This window comes from Cetorhinus maximus, unplaced genomic scaffold (assembly GCF_964194155.1).
Source record: "Cetorhinus maximus unplaced genomic scaffold, sCetMax3.hap1.1 HAP1_SCAFFOLD_1031, whole genome shotgun sequence".
NCBI classification, from domain to species: Eukaryota; Metazoa; Chordata; class Chondrichthyes; order Lamniformes; family Cetorhinidae; genus Cetorhinus; species Cetorhinus maximus.
In genome coordinates this window covers 84,420-102,066 of record NW_027596973.1, presented here as the reverse complement: position 1 = coordinate 102,066, position 17,647 = coordinate 84,420, and the positions used below count along the sequence as shown (strand labels likewise).

General features: G+C 45.4%; 1 non-coding gene and 1 pseudogene across 1 annotated transcript; one reads left to right on the top strand and one right to left on the bottom strand.

Annotated features, from left to right (window-relative positions):
• Positions 1-3,271: 3,271 nt before the first annotated feature.
• LOC144675589 (uncharacterized) lies at positions 3,272-13,239 on the top strand (annotated as a pseudogene).
• Positions 8,306-8,378, bottom strand: trnar-ccu (transfer RNA arginine (anticodon CCU)). The gene has a single exon. It is a non-coding gene; the product is annotated as a tRNA-Arg (tRNA).
• Positions 13,240-17,647: the final 4,408 nt, after the last annotated feature.

Below are 17,647 nucleotides of genomic sequence, written 5' to 3'. Positions count from 1 at the left end.
TTACTCTTAAATTACTCCTGTTACTTTTACTTCCTCTATTTCAGAGAATATTAAGGACAATCAAAATGCTCAACAAGTTCCACTTACCAAGGCCGCTGCTGTTTTTGAGGAAAAGTAGAAAATTAAGGGATCATCTCCTTCCCTCTTCTGCGAACTCCCTCATTCACCAAATTCCAAATGTAGCACTCAATTGCAGCCCAAGGCAGCACTCAGTACAGACAACGCAGAACTGTAGATGGCCTGCTTTTATGCTACCTGAATCTAGCTTTTGGAAACCTGTTTAAGCCAGTTATCCAATTAAAAAGCTGCCGGCAGAGCCTGAATGAGCCCTGTTTTAAAGCTGGGCTAAAACTCATCTTCTTCCAACTCAAAGAGCAACTTTTAGTTAATTGCTTAATTAAAGAAAGACTGGACTGTAGATAGAAATTAACGCATAAATTAAATTAACCCTTAAAACTCCCTCACTCATGAAACTCCAACTGAAGCACTCAAATGCAGCCCAAGACAGCTCTCTTGAACCCAACGTGTATGATGTGACAACAGCGGGTATACACAGCAGGCATGTGTATGTGTATGTGTGTGTGTGGGTGCGTGTCTATGTGTGTGCTTGTGTGTGTGCGTGTGCACATGTCTGTGTATGTGCGTGTGTGTGTGTTTGTCTCTGTGTGTGCATGTGTGCCTCTTTGTGCATGCATGTCAGTGTGTGCACGTGTGTGTGTATGTCTGTGTGTGCATGCATGTGTGTGTGTGTTATGAAACCTGGGTCACGCTCTCATTTACTGAGTGGTCAGTAATGCTGTGATCTGGATCATCGGGTTGGAGTTGGACCAGAGATAACATTCAGCATAAAACCAGAAAATGAAGACACCCGTCCATCTGAGGCTCAACCAAGTGCCCAGTGGGCACGATTCTGGAGCACTGCCAGAGCTCAGAACTGTGGAGCCAAAGTGTGCAGATATAGTGCCAATCTGTTACACTCAACATGTCTTTAAAGCCTTTTCCCCATTATAAGCAATACAATGACTCTGGTCATTCCAGAATGCACACTGGGTCAACATCATCTGAGGCAAGGGATGGGAATTCAGCCACAGCCCATAGAGCCAGTCTGTTCAGTAGTGGAGAGGAGATCATGAGGAGAATGGTAAGAGGAGGCATCCTCAAGTTTGCTGGGCTCATTGACACTGCTCCTTCCATCTCCATAATTGTCACTGTCTTTAATTTTCAGTCAGACTTTTCATTTTTTTTCTCTCTTTGTGAGATTTTGCTCTCCATTTGTTTGTGTTGGTGTCTCACTTCCTTTACCCTCCATGAACTGCTGCCCCCTTTTCATTCATTCATGAGATGTGGGCTTCGCTGGCTGGGCCAGCATTTATTGCCCATTCCTAGTTGCCCATGAGAGGGTGGTGGTGGGCTGCCTTCTTGAACTGCTGCAGTCCATGTAGTGTAGGTACACCTACAGTGCTGTTAGGAAGGGAGTTCCAGGATTTTGACCCAGCGACAGTGAAGGAACAGTGATGTATTTCCAAGTCAGGATGGTGAGTGGCTTGGAGGGGAACTTCCAGGTGGTGGTGTTCCCATCCGTCTGCTGCCCTTGTCCTTCTACATGGTAATGGTCGTGGGTTTGGAAGGTGCTGTCTCAGGAGCCTTGGTGAATCCCTTCTCTCCCTCCACATGTATACACATGAACTGTAATATCGGGCATTCTGCTGAGAGGGTTGGAATCATAAAAATAAGAAATGGGAGCAGAAGGAGACCATTCAGCCCCTCTCACCTGCCCTGCCATTCAATACGATCATGGGGCTGATCTCCTGCATCAACTCCACTTTCAAGGCTGCTCCACTTGATTCCTTGAGTGACCAAAAGGATCTGTCCCAGCCTTGAATATATTTAATGGCTGAGCATCCACAGCCGTCTGGGATAGAGAATTCCAAAGATTCCCAACTATCTGAGGGAAGACATTTCTCCCCATGGAAAGAGCCCACTAGTTTGAGCTGAGACTCAGCATTCCTGAAGGTATGGACTGGGCATTAACCCCGTGGAACATTCCATTGCTTCAGGAAGCTCTTCACCCCTGACTGTTCTCAGCGAGGATGCACTGAGGTGGGTCTTTTAAAAATTATTTACAAATAAACAGTCCCCTCCCCATCCCCCCACCCCACTCCCAGTTACAGCTTCACTTCCTGTAGGGACTGAAAACCAAGTAAGGAGATGGTGAATGAAGGAACAGAATTTATACAAATTCCATGATTCAAATGTCTTTTACCTGAAGGCCTCCATCTTTCCAAAAGGCCTGGGCTTGGATTTGATAGTTTTGCCCAGTGCTGTGGCTGGCAGCTGAATTTGGGATGTGCAGTCTGAGTGAGTGCAGTGTACCTAATTTCCCAGGATAAACCAGAACCCTTCAATCAGCTACACTAAAACAATATTTTCCTTAGCTTGTAGCCCTTCCTGCCCATTGTGTTCAAATTATTTTGGAAATCAAGGGGAGAAATTTCAAAACCTGCTTTGAATTAACATTTTTCCTGAGTTTTTTTTATATTAAACATACTCTGAGGGTAAAACTGGTCTTCGCCAGCACGACTCGAGCTCATAGTGAATTGATAGCCCATTTTACACTCCGCCCGACTGTCTTTTCCATTGTCCTTACGGTGCCTGGGAAGATGGGGCACTGGGCAGAGTAAAGGAAGTAGCCACGTTGTCTGCTCCTGGTCACTATCCAATGTCCCTGCTGGAAACAGAGGGTGTGTGACAGTCAAGTGAGGAAAAAGAAAGGACTTGCATCTGATTCCCCACACAGGGGAATAGCAGACAGGTACTCACTGTGAAACAGTCTCTAACTGAGGAGTCAGCCCCTTCAGAAAAGGAGGAGAGGGAGTTGGAGGAAATTATGTTTCCTTTTCCTGTTTTACAGAAGGATTGCACCGTACTACACCAGAGAATACAGAGAGGATAGACACACAGATAGATCCTTACCATCACCCAAGAAACAACTGCATGACTGTGGGAAGACATCCAGTCCCTTCGCAGCATTGCTCAACACAAAGAAGTTTGGACAGTGAAACCATCATTTGAAAATCGGTCGGGTCAGGGGAGCTTTGACATATCATCGATTCTGAAACTGGTCAGTGGTGTGGAGCCTTCCATAAGAACCAACCTTTTCAAAGGTTCAGCTGTGGGCGATCGGTCAGGGTGAGGCTGGGAAGAAGTGTGAGTGGGCTCCAAGTGTGGTGAGAGCTTCAATCATTCATCGAGCCACATGAAACAGTGACTCATGCCTACAGGTGAGACGCTGCTCAAGTGTGAGGTGTGTGAGGAGGACTCCACAGACTTATATGATCTCCTAACACACGAGGTCCATCTGTTGTCCAATATTTCACACAAGGACAGCTTCATGGAAGAGAAACCATTCAACTGTAAGGTCTGTGATCAAGCCTAAGCACATTCATCGACACTCGTGAAACACCGACGCGTTCACACGGGGAGAAGCCATTCAAGTGTAAGGTGTGTGACTAGGGTGTTTGCACAATCATCAGGTCTGATGTATCATCGGCACATTCATACAGGGGAGAAACCGTTCATATGTAAGGTGTGCAAGAAAACATTCTCACACGCATTTGACTTCCGAAGACACCAACGCGTGCACACTGGGGAGAAACTGTTCAAGTGTGCGTTGTGTGACAAAGCCTTCACAAACTCTTCGACTCTCCTGAATCACCAGCGCATTCACACAGGGGAGAAACCATTCAAGTGTGAGGCATATGACAAATCATTCTCACAGATACTGTACCTCCGCTCACACCAACACGCTCACACAGGGGAGAAGCCATTCAGCCTTGAGGATTGTGATAACCCGATCCACTGATCTCCTGAGGCACCAGAGGATTCACACAGGGGAGAAGCCCTTCAAATGTGAGGTTTGTGACCAATTCTTCACACAGCCATTGACACTGCTGCAACACCAACATGTTCACACTGGGGAGAAACCATTCAGGTGTGAGGTGTGTGACAAAGGCTTCAAAAAAGCTTCATCAAACCTCCTGCTCAACCGGAGGATCCACACAGGAAAGTAACCCTTCAAGTGTGAGACTTACGATAAAGCTTTTGTGATGTCTTCGACCCTTATGGGGCACCAGAGGATTCACACGGGGAGAAACTCTTCAGTTGTGATTTTGTGACAAGGCTTTCACACAGTCAGTGTCTCTCCTGGTCCATCCATGTACTCACACAAGGGAGAAATCCTATCAGAGCGAGTTCTGTAATAAAACCTTCACACATTTGTCTGGATTTTCTGGAAACTTCATTTGGAATATTTGTGCAGTCTTTGTGTCAGTAAAGCGCGGCAGCTCTCAGGAGTGGTTATGGGGTAGAATCGGACCCTGCTTTAGTTGGTGATGTGAATTATAGACAGATCCTCTTCAGGTGACGGGTGTTTGACTAATACTATGGATAATGTTTGTACTCTCCTGGCTGGGAGGACTACTATCCTGAGTATGGTGAGGGAGTGGGTGTGAGTCTCCACAGACCTGAGTTCCCTCAGCCCATCATACCTCAATGTAATAACGGTGTGATATGTTCCCCTTACTCTCTTCCAAGATTCATTTCATGTTCTGGGAAAGATTTGAGTCTCTTTCAAATGCTTTGTTATTTTGGTTGATTCAAAGTTTGATGGAGACTGATTATTGTGTTATTTGTCTGCTGTTTTATCAATCTTCTGTACAGATTTATAACTCACAATAAAATTACATTCTAGTTCAACTCAAACTACCTGATTTGTCACATGGTGTGTTCCTATTCACTGAAACGCTCAGGAGCCTACAGTATGAGTCCTATACACAATATATTGATCAATGTCACTGTGGGCTAGTTTACTTTCTCCATCAATGGGTTTATAATTTCCAGTTCACAGGAAGTGTAACATTTCCCAAAGAAAAAAAACTTGCCTTCTTATATCAACTTACAGAAACTCAGGGTGCCCGTAAGCACTTTACAGCCAGTGAAGTGCTTTTTGAAGTGTAGTCACTGTTGTAATGTAGGAAACATGGCAGGCACTTTGTGCATAGTAAGCTCCCACAAACAGCAATGTGATAATGATCAGATAATCTGTTTTTGTGATGTTGATTGCAGGATCCATGTTAGCCAGGACATCAGGGCTTAAACTTGTTGTCTGAGCCACACGAATACTTCCTCAGGCTCTGGGCTCCCTGTACAAACCCCAACACCATTTAGTGAAACACAAACATGTTGTAAAATGAGTGAAGAAATTATCCTGGAGATGTTTACATACAGCATTGATCATGAAGCCAATCAGATCACAACGTATCACCATTAAATAAAACTGCTTCAATTAGTCACACAATTTTTTTATAAATTTGCTTCAGTAAAAAAAAAACAAAATAATGTGGATGCTGGCGATCTGGAGAAAAACAGAAAATGCTGGAAAAACTCAGCAGATCTGGCAACACCTGTAAAGAAAGAATCAGAGGTAAAGTTTCAAATTCATTATGACTTTTCTTCGGATCTCACTGGACTCGAAACAGCTCCGAGATTCTCATCATTTGGAAAATGCCGATTTATCTTTCTGATATTCAAAATAAATGATCTCCCACTTGAAGACATTTCTCATCTCAGTCCTCATCGACTGACCTCGAACTCTGAAGCTTGAATGACAGGCCAGAACAAACCTCCTACAGCAACAAGCCTCCAAGTATCAGCTAGTGAGTGATATTTCCATTGTCACGGTCAGTGCAGTTCCCTTCCCTTCACTCAGACTGGTTGTGCAGTCTCCTGCCTCACACTGACCCCATTTATAAACTATTGTGATGTCTGATCTCACTGGGATGTGCAGTGAGGGTGAGGTTTGTCCTGTGATCACACGGTTTGACCCGTCCAGTTAATGGGTCTTCACTTTGACTAACCAGCTTGTCAAACCCTTGGGCTTCATGTTGGTGACAATGACTTATTGTGCTCAAATACAATAACAGGTTTCCACTCAGTTACAACCCAGAGAACAGGGTGCACAGGTGATGGACAGGGATGGGATTGTTTGTCTCCCGACAATGATGTTACATTGTTGTACACATTTACACCATCAGGTGGAGGCCATTCAGCCGCTCGATCCCAGTCCCAATTTAATTCCATGCTGCTGACCCATGTCTCAAATCTATTCCCTGTTTTTTGATCCTAATCCCCTGATAAACCTTGGAACATTGGAACAAGGGAGGCCATTCACCCTCAAGCCTATTTGACCATTCAATTAGATTATGGCTGATTTGTATATTAACTCAATCCAGCCCACTTATTTCCATATTTCTTAATACCCTTCCTGACATAAATCGATTGATCCAATTTTACATATTATCAGTCGAAAGTTTGACAAGGAAATATTCAATGAATGACATGACACGAGGAAGTTTGAGGAACAAAGGGACCTTGGCGTGCGTGTCCATAGATCTCTGAAGGCGGAGGGGCATGTTAGTGGAGTGGTGAAAAACGCATATGGGACACTTGCCTTTATCAATTAAGACATAGATTAAAAAAGTAGGGAGGTCATGTTGGAGTTGTATAGAACCTCGGCGAGGCCACAACTGGAGTACTGTGTGCAGTTCTGGTCGCCAGATTATATGAAGGATTGCACTGGAGGAGGTGCAGAGCAGATTCACCAGGATATTGCCTGGGGTGAAACATTTAAATTATGATGAGTGGTTGGATAGACTTGGGTTGTTTTCATTGGAGCAGAGAAGAATGAGGGGCGACCTGATCAAGGTGTACAAGATTATGAGGGGTATGGACAGGGTGGATAGGGAGCAGCTGTCCCCTTAGTTGAGGGGTCAGTCACAAGGGCACATAAGTTCAAGGTGAGGGGCAGGAGGTTTAGGGGGGGTGTGAGGAAAAATCTTTTTACCTAGAGGGTGGTGACGGTTTGGAATGCGCTGCCTGGGAGGATGGTGGAGGCGGGTTGCCTCACATCCTTTAAAAAGTACCTGGATGAGCACTTGGCACGTCATAACATTCAAGGCTATGGGCCAAGTGCTGGTAAATGGGATTAGGTAGGTAGGTCTGGTGCTTCTCACGTGTTGGTGCAGACTCGATGGGCCGAAGGGCCTCTTTTGCACTGTGTAATTCTGTGATTCTGTGACATTTCAAAGAAGTAACTCTGTTTGGGGTGTTGAGTAAATTGAAGAGAAGAGTTAAAGTGTTGTGGCAGGTGTTATGTGCCAGGCGGACCAAATTCACAAGGGAAACTTGGCCACGCTATCACAATGGTGTTGCAATTTTTATTTATTGCGAGATGGTTTATGCACCGAATTCAGAAGAATAGAGTCGACTAACACCTTTAGAAAGTTTAAAATTAAGTTAAAACATTTATTAACAAAAGGGAAAAAATGAAACAATAAATACACATAAGATTACAGTTTCTTGGTTATTTAGTCTTAACGGTTCCCAAAATTCTTAATTAAACAGGCTGCTAACTACACACCTCCTTTAAGGCAACAGTCCAAAACAGATTTGAAATTATAAAATCAATCCAGCAAGGTTACCACAGCATCCACTCAACAGTGGAATTCAAAAGGCTTTGAACACAACTTTAGTTATTGGACACCGCAGACTTCTGCTTAAATGGGTGGAGGCTTTTCCCCAAGGACTGCTTCACATAGTTCACCTTTTATTCTCACATGGCCACACCCCCTACATAGCCTTCCATCCTTCTTTATATGTGATTTCTCTCTCTTCAATCTGTAAATTCCATTGTTCTACAGGTCTTTGGAAACTTACTTTTCCCATAATATAGAAAGCTTTCATGTTGTCAAATAGCCTCTTTCCTTTTGGGGAAAATAAACATAATAACCTTGTCCTAGTTATCTTGTTAGTTGTCAACATGCTACCTCTCTTTGAAACCTAAACCCCTTTCCACTTATCTTAAAATGCAAATTTCCTTCACACCTTATCAGTGGAACCCTCATCCTAGCTTGTCCATCTCCATTTCAAAAATCTGTTTTACACCTAACTCTTTTCATAATTTCAATCTTGCAGTCTTTCTGACTCTAATATAATTAAATCAGCCACACAGACGACCATAAAACCACAATAATATGATGGTTTTGTGACAAAGAAAGTGGAGGCAACATTGTTCCCTGAGTGTTGGGATGGTGCACAGCTTTGGAGAAACATTGCATTGGTTTGTGTCAGTGGAAAGCCAGTGACAAAGTGAGAAGGGGGCTGAACAGTAACTGCCCAGACTGGTTGAGAAGTTAAACAGAAAGTTCCCTGACTGTCACAGAATGTGTTTCCAGACCAAACGTTACTCCACCCCAGATGGGACTTGAACCCACAATCCCTGGCTTAGGAGGCCAGTGCCTTATCCATTAGGCCACTGGGGCTGGACAAGATGGAGCTTGGTGATTGTAGCTTTGACCCTTTGTCTTGATGTAATCGTTGCCAAATTTGATGCCTCTTTGTAGACCAGCCCTTTCTTTACATCCACAACCAGATTGGATCAATTCCAAACATTCCAGTAATGAGCTGACAAGATCGGGGTTTGCTTTTTGTGTGTCAGTAATTAATGCTGGCAAAGTATAGATTGTACGTGAGAAGCAATTGTCTTTCTGGAAGTTTCCCTACTTGTCCTGACTCGAAGTTCCAGTGATTTCCCCAACCCAGATTCCCGGCCACCTGCTTGACCTTGCTGTCTCACCTGGTCTCACTACTCTCATCGTATCAATCACAGAGAAGACCATCTCTGATCACTTCCATGTGTTACTCAGCACCCACATCCCCTCCCACATTCCAGCTCTACCTCCTTCTGTATCTGTCCCTGAAAAAAACTATTCCCCAATTCACTAACAATTGCACTCTCCAAATCCCATCTGTCTAGGCCTTTGGGCCTCTGTTCACCACCACATTTCTGCAGCTCCTGATTTACTCAACCCCACCCTCACCTCCACCTGAGATGCCCGAGTCCCCAATAAAACCATTCCCCTCTCTCACCCTGGCCCTCTCCCCGGGTCCAGACTTCATATCCACTCCCTTAAGTCCAAGAGACACAGAATTAAGGTTATGGCGGACAACTGGTTAACCATCCACTGCCAGTGGACATCCAGGGACAGTTTAGATGGAGCTTGACTCTGTATCTAACCCGTGCTGTACCTTCTCTGTGTGTTTGATGGGACAGAGTCAACTTGGAGAAGTTATTCCATCCCCATTTTAAATGTGGAGAAGTTATTCCTTCAAGTTCATATCCCAGTGTTTTTTAAATGTGATGAGGGTTTCTGCCTCTATCACCCTTTCAGACAGTGAGTTCCAGACCCTCACCACCCTTTGGGTGAAAAAACTACTCCTCAAAACCTCTCTAATCCTTCCATCAATTACTTTAAATCTCTGCACCCTGGTTATTGACCTCTCTGCTCAGGGAAATAAGATTGAAACAATCCTATCAGCTGCCTCTGCCACTTCCCTCCCTTCCACTAGCCCGCCTGGACAAACTTCCATTAATGCTCCCTCCTGCCCTGACCCTGAACTCACATCTTTCTCTAGTTTCTCTCCTATCTCCACTCATACCGTCTCTGAGCTCATCCTGTCCATGAGACCCACCTCTTGTTCCCTCGACCCTATTCTCACTAAACTGCTGGTCACCCAACTTCCCCTCCTGGTCCCCATGTTAGCCAATGTTGTTCACTGTTCTCTCTCTTCACGTTATCCCTCTCTCCTTTAAATCTGCAGTTATCACCCCCTCCTCAAAAAAAAACAACCCTTGACCCCTCCACCCTTGCAAACTATCATCCAATCTTCAACCTCCCTATCCTCTCCAAAGTCCTTGAACATGTTTTTACCTCCCAAATCCTGGGAAGGGAAATGGGGTCAGGTGACAGGTGAGAGGCAGATCGAGGGGTCAGGCAGGGTGAGGTGGCATCAGGTGATGGGTGAGAGGCGTCTACAGAGGTCTGACAAGGACTGAGAAATCACTCCCCATTGTCATTCCCTCAGTCACAGAGTCAATGAGTACCAGTCCCTCCAAACACAGGGCATGACCCGAGCACCGAAACACTCGCTGAGCCTTCTCTCCTGTGTTCCTCTCTCCTGTGCACGTGCTGATCCTACCACTACACATCATCGCTGCCTTGGATGCTGTGGGTCATCCTCTTCTGATCTGCTGTCAAACACTTCTAAGGCTACATATCCCACACTGATGTTGTCAGTTTGAAAGCCTCCAAGGATGAAGGTTGTTCATGTGTGAGGTGTGAGGAGGGATCCATAGGCTCATAAGATCTCCTAACACACATGGTGCATCTATTTTACAACTGTTAACTCAAGGGTAGCTTCATGGGAGAGAAATCATTCAAGTGTGAGTTGTGTGATCGAGCTTTCGCACAGTCATCGACGCTCATGAATCCCCAACGCATTCACACAGGGGAGAAGCCGTTCAAGTGTGAGCTGTGTGACCAGGGCTTTGCACAATTATCGGGCCTGGTGAATCACCGGCCCATTCACACAGGGGAAAAACCATTCATGTGTGAGCTGTGACAAATCCTTCTTGCAGTCGTCGACCCTCCTCGTGCACAAACGCATTCACACAGGAAAGAAACCATTCAGATGCAAAGTGCGTATCAAATCATTCTCTGATTCATCGACCCTCCGCAAACACCAACACATTCACACAGGGGAGAAACCATTCACATGTGAGGTGTGTGACAAATCATTCTCATCGTCATTAGATCTCTGTTCACACCGACGGATTCACACAGGGAAGAAACCATTCACGTGTGAGGTGTGTGACAAATCATTCTCATCATCATCGGATCTCTGCGTACACCAATGCATTCACACCGGGGAGAAACCATTCAAGTGCAAGGTGTGTGACAAGTCATTCTCGAAGTCAGGGAACCTCCCTACACACCACTGCACCCACACAGGGGAGAAACTGTTCAAATGCAAGGTGTGAGACAAATCATTCTCTGACTCAACGAGGCTCCTGCTCCATCAGAGGATTCACACAGGGGAGAAATCAATCACGTGCAATGTGTGTGACAAATCATTCTCGGTGTTATCGAGCCTCCGTGTACATCACCGCACTCACATTGGGGAGAAACCATTCACGTGCAATGTGTGCAACAAATCGTTCTCGAGGTCGTGCAACCTCCGTGTCCATCAAAGGATCCATAGAAGGGGAGTAACCCTTGACGTGTAAGCTTTGTGATGATGGCTTTGACCATCCAGGACACACAAGGGAGAAACTCTTCAGGTGCAATGTTTGTGACAAGGCTTCCACCCACTCTTCTGATCTCCTGAAGCACAAGTGGATCCACACTGGTGAGAAACCATTCAGGTCTGAGGTGTGTGACAAGACTTTCACACAGTCAGTGTATCTCCTGGTCCATCAACACACTCAGATATGGAGAAACCGTATTGGCATAAGTCCTGTAATAAAGCCTTCACAGCTGTTTGACCTTCTGGAACATCTGTGAACTTATACGGGGGCTACCTAATAAAGTTATTCCTAATTTGATGTCAGAGAGTGAATGTCTACACAATCTCACTGCAATGGGTGTTCAGTGATATTGGGGCACAGAAAAAGGAGCAGCTTTCACTCACATCAAACAACTGGTGACAATAACCCCAGTGCTGAGGTACGATGATGTCAACGATGAAGTCACCCTGCAGAGAGATGCCAGTGAAACAGTACTTGGAGCAACCCTCACGCAGCAAGAACAACCAGTTGTGTTTGTATCCAGAGCATTAACAGAAACTGAAGGACACAGATTGAGAAAGAGAGCCTGGCTATTGTCTTTGCTACTGAGCATTTCAACCAGTACCTATTTGGGAGAGAGAAAGCGATGGTAGAGTCTGACCACAAGCCTCTTCAAAGCATCTTTTTCAAACTGTTTCTGTCTGTTCCAAAGTGTTTACAAAGATTGTTACTTCTGATTTTCTCTTACTTCATTTGCAGAGATATCATTTGGAAGTGAAGTACAAGCAAGAGAAGCAGATGAACATCACCGACATGCTGTCGAGAGCTCCACTCTCTTTGAATGAAGTTGGTGATGCTGGTACAGATGTGAAATCTTCTAGATTCAACAAGTAGCAACAGCACGACATGCTCTGGAAATCATCAACCCAGCAGAGACACTGAATCTGACAGACAAGAGTCTTGCTCAGATCAAGAAAACTACACGACGAGATACAACTCTTCAAATGTTACAGGAAGTTGTGATGAAAGGATGGCCTGAAACCATCAAGGACACACCTATTGCTGTAAGAGAGAATTGGGTAGACAGAGATGAAGTGATCACCCAAGATGGCATCTTGTACAAAGGGACTCAGGTCATTATCCCGAAAGAGGTGAGAAAAGTCTGAGGAAGGCAAGAGAAGTGCTCTACTGCCAAACATGAACAATGAGATTAAGGACCACATCAGCCAATGCAGTGTTTGTAGTGAGCATCAAGCTAAGCAAGGTAAAGAGCTGCTCATGACTTCCCAGACAGACCATGGATGAAGCTTGGAGTAGACCTCTTACTCTCACTGGAACTGATTATCTCGTCACAGTCGACTACTATTCAGACTACTGGGAGTTAGACCAGCTGACGTCAATGATTACCAGTGAGATTGTAGAACGCCTGAAAGCACACATCAGTCGTCATGGCGTTCCTGACATTGTGATGAGTGACAATGGCCCTCAATTCATGAGTGAAGAATTCAGACACTTGATGAATGATTGGGCAATTCAGCACCACACATCATCTCAACACTATCCCCAGTCAAATGGAAAGGCTGAGGCAGCGGTGAAAACAGCCAAAAAATCAACTAGACCCAGCACAGAGCAATCTCAGAGTGGAGAAACACACCTACTGAAGGCAGGGAAAGTTGTCCAGTCACGCTGCACCCAGACTACTCTTCCAACAGCTAAAAAACTACTGAGGCCAGAAGTAGTAACAGGGAGTGAGTGACAAGATCAAAGGGGAATAACAGAAAGACAAATTTCACTTTGATAAAGCTGCCAAATCATTGCCAGAGCTGAGAGTTGGAGAGCCGGTCGGAGTGAAAACATACAACGCACTCAACAGAAGTCAGCTCACTTGGCAACTTGGGTCCTGTGTGAAGTTGTCACCTCAATCGTACACGGTGAAAGTGAACGACCAGATCTATCCAGATCTATCGTCACAACATGCAACCGGAGAAGCTGCTCCTTCACAGCAGACAGCTGATGAGGCAGATCTGATTTCACCAACTGAGCAAGGAACTGAATGACCATCAGTCCCAGAGGTCAACCGTTCCCCAACAAATGCAACGGATCAGCAGTAACAATTACCACAGCAACAACACTCGCCACGGCAACAACATTCCCCAGAGAGACGACGTTACCTCAGGAACCAGCATACACCGGATGAACAGCCAACAACAACTCACACGTGTACCATAAGAAGAGCTGAACAATTTAAAGATTGTGTGTGCAATGTGTGTATAAGGAGAGACAAAGTTGGAACAGATTAGAAAGAACAAACAGTTTTGTGTTCATGTGTGATAATTTTCTTCATGAACTATGTACGTGGAGTAACTTGTAAATGACAGTTTTTTCTTTTTATGAAAAGGGGATGTTTGGATAAATCCCTTTTTACGCTGTGGCTTCTCATATTGATGTGAGCACTGATGTCATCACATGCAAATCAAGGTTTGTGGGCAGGAGCCATTTTACACACCACACGGAACATTGTTTAAATGCACTCACTCACTTTTCCAGAACCACTTCATCTAATTCAGCGTCATGGGGACTAGCAGCCTATCCCGACAGGCAATGGTTGCTAGGCAGGATACACCCAGGACAGGACGCCAGTCCATCACAGAACACACATTCACACACACAAACACACACATAGCCACACAAGCTGGGGGACAATTTACCATATCCAATCCACCTAACCAGTATGTCTTTGGATAGTGGGAGATAACCGGAACACCCAGAGGAAACCCATGTGGACATGGGGAGAATGTGCAAACCCCACATAGACAGACACCTGAGGTCAGGATCAAACCCGGGTCCCTGGAGCTGAGAGGCAGCAGCACTAACTGTGCCCCTGCGCCGCCCTTGTTTAAAATTCACATGGCTCCGAATATTTAGTTTCCAGAGGTTGGGAAACTGACCGGTGAAACGGAGGTGACTTTGAGCAGCAGATCAGCTGGGGATTTAAACTTATCATTGTCCCATCTGAATAAAACCTCACTTATTGCAGCTGCTGTCTCAGTTCCCCTGGTAAATGTTTGACTGAGATTTCTAGTTTGGGAATAGCATTCTTCATCCTTGGATGCTTTCAAACTGACAACATCAGTGTGGGATGTGCAGCCTCCGATGTGTTTGACAGCAGATCAGAAGAGGAAGACCCACAGCATCCAAGAAGAGGGGAGCACAAGAGAGAGGAACATGGGAGGGAGGAACAGAGAAGACAGTGGAGAGGACATTAAGCAGGTGCTTCGGAGTAATTCTGTTACTCAGGGAGTGGCTCTGGGGCTAGTGGAGTTACTCTGACTTGGGGAATAACACTGTGACCTGGGGAGTGACTCTGTTCAGGGTTGAAACTGTGCTTGGGGATTTCCTCTTGCTTGGGGAGTGAATGTGACTCCAGGGAGACCAACTCTGAGGAAATAAAATAAGGGACACTTTGACCATGGGATCTTTGGGGGGAGGGGATGGGCCAGTGCCTAACCTGCTCAGTATTTAAAGCACAGAAACAGATCATTCGGCCCATCTGCTTTCTACCGGTGCTAATGCTCCACATGAGCTTTCTCCCCACTATTTTATCTCACCTGATCAACAGATCCTTCTATTCCTTTCTCCCTCATCTTACCTGGCTTCCCATCAAATACATAGAAACTATTTACCTCAACCATTCCCTGTGGTAGCAAGTTCCACATTCTTATCATTCTCTTGGTGAAGAAGTTTCTCCTGAATTCCTCATTGGATTTATTATTGACCATCTTATATTTCTGACCCCTAGTTTTGCGCCCCCCCCCCCCCACACAAGTGGGAACATCTTCTCTCCATTTACCCCCAAATTCTTCATTTTATATTTCATCATTTTAGAGATTTCTATTATGTCACTCCTCACCTTTCTCTTTTCTAGGGATAAGAGTGCTAGCCTGTTCAGTCTTTCCTGGCAGTTACAATCTCTCAATTCTCACTATCATCCCCAATGTTTTTTGCACCTTCTCCAGTTCCTTTGTGTCCTTTTTCAATCTGGATATCAGAACTGTGCACAGCTCTCCAAGTGTGGGCTAACCAAGGTTCTATACAAGTTCAACATAACTTCTCTGCTTTTCAATTCTATTCCTCGAAAAATGGACCCCAGTGCTGTTGTTTGATTTTTTTAAATGACCTTGTTGACCTGTCTTGTGACTTTTAACAATTGATGAATCTGTAGTTCTGCCCTCGCACAAATTGTAAATATGACCTTTGGTCCTCCTTAACCTATCCAATTGAAATAATTTGTCCACATGAAGCCATGAACACAAACTGTTATTAGTTTCAAATCTCCATTAAATCGCCTCACAGTGTTCGCTTCCCAGTGTGCTTGCAGACGAACAGGAGAGAGAGCACATCCTGAGTGGGGCACAGCCAGGGTGGGTATTGGCAATTTGGTGCAAAGCGGGAATTCAGTGCATAGGGGATAAGGTGCTCTTTGTATTTTTCCCTGGCTATCCAACTTCTTAAATCTTCAGAGCGTGCTGCAGCAGTAGAGGCTACAAGGGAAAGTGGTGGGTAAGGAGTTTAAGGTCTTTTTGTGGTTTACAGTTTGTATATTCCACAGTAACAAGGATCAGGAAAGAAGGGCCCGAGAGTAATTGACTTAAAAGTTTTAATTTAAAGGGATAAGTCATGGCAGGAGTGCTCAAAGCCGTGGTGTGCTCCTCGTGCTCCATGTGGAAAGCCGGGAACATTTCCAGTGCCCGGGACCAGCATGTGTGCAGGAAGTGTGTCCAGCTGCTGCTCCTGGAAGCTCGGGTTTCAGAGCTGGAATAGCGGTTGGGGACATTGTGGAGCATCCGTGAGTCTGAGAGCATGGTGAATAGCACGTTTAGAGAGGTGATCACACCGCACATGAAGGGACTTGAGGAAGGAAGGGACCACCAGGCAGTCCATGAGAAACAGGCAGGTAGTTCAGGAGTCCCCTGGGGTCCCACTCGCAAATCGGTATTCCATTTTGGAGGCTGATGAGGGTGCTGATTCCTCCAGGGAGTGCGGACAGAGCCAAGCTTCTGGCACCACAAACAGCCTGTCTGTACAGGAGGGGAGGAAGAGCAATAGTAATAGGGGATTCTGAGGTTAGGAGAACAGATAGGCGCTACTGTGGCCGTCAACGTCACTCCCGGAGGGTATGTTCCCTCCCTGGTGCCAGGGTCCGGGATGTCACTGAACGGCTGCAAGGCATCCTGAAGGGGGAGGGTGATAAGGCAGAGGTCATGGTACATGCTGGTACCAATGACGTAGGTAGAAAGAGGGATAAGGTCTTGCATCAAGAATTCAGGGAGTTAGGCAGTAGACTATAAAAAGCAAGACCTCTCGGGTTGTAATCTCTGGATTACTCTCAGTACCACATGCTAGAGAGCTCAGAAATAGGGCAATAGCGCAGATGAATACGTGGCTTAAGAGTTGGTACAGGAGGGAGGGTTTTAGATTCCTGGATCACTGGGATCGTTTTGGGGGAAGGTGGGACCTGTGAAAGCGGGACGGTCTACATCTGAACCAGAGTGGGACTAACATCCTTGCGGGCGGGTTTACTAGTGCTGTTGGGAGGAGTTTAAACTAATTCAGCAGGGGGAAGGGGACACAGAATGTTAGCAGAATAGGGACACATCATAATACAGTAAACAATCAAGTCAAAGGGAGTATAATTACATTAAGCTTCAAGGGAGTAAGGCAAGGCTGGATGGCCTCTACTTTAATGCCAGGAGTATTACAGGTAAAACGGATGAGTCAAGGGTGAGGATTGACACGTGGAATTGTGATATAGTAGCCATCACTGAGACGTGGTTGAGGGAGGTTGCAGGATTGGCAGCTCAACATTCCGGGATATAGAATCTTCAGGCGAGACAGGGGAGGGGGTAAAAGAGGAGGAGGCAGCGCATTATTAGTTAAGGAGTCAGTTACTGCAGTAAGGAGAGATGATATATCTTGGAGGGGGCATTGAATTAAGCTTTGTGGGTAGATCTTAGGAATAAAAAAGGGGCAGCCACATTATTAGGTGTTTATTATAGACCCCCAGATAGCCAGCGGGAAATTGAGGAGCAAATTTGTGGAGGTGTGTAAAAACAATAACAATAGGGTAATTATATTAGGTGATTTCAACTTTCCCAACATTAATTGGGATAGACATAGTGTTAAGGGCTTGGATGGAGTGGATTTCTTGAAATGTGTACAGGAGAATTTTTTAGGTCAATATGTAGAGGGTCCAACAAGGGATGGCGCATTGCTGGACCTAATTCTGGGGAATGAAGCTGAACAGATGGCTGAGGTGGTGGTGGGCGAGCATTTTAGCGATAGCGTCAACAACATGGTACAGTTTAATAAAAGCAAAAAACTGCGGATGCTGGAAATCCAAAACGAAAACAAAAATACCTGGAAAAACTCAGCAGGCCTGGCAGCATCTGCGGAGAGGAACACAGT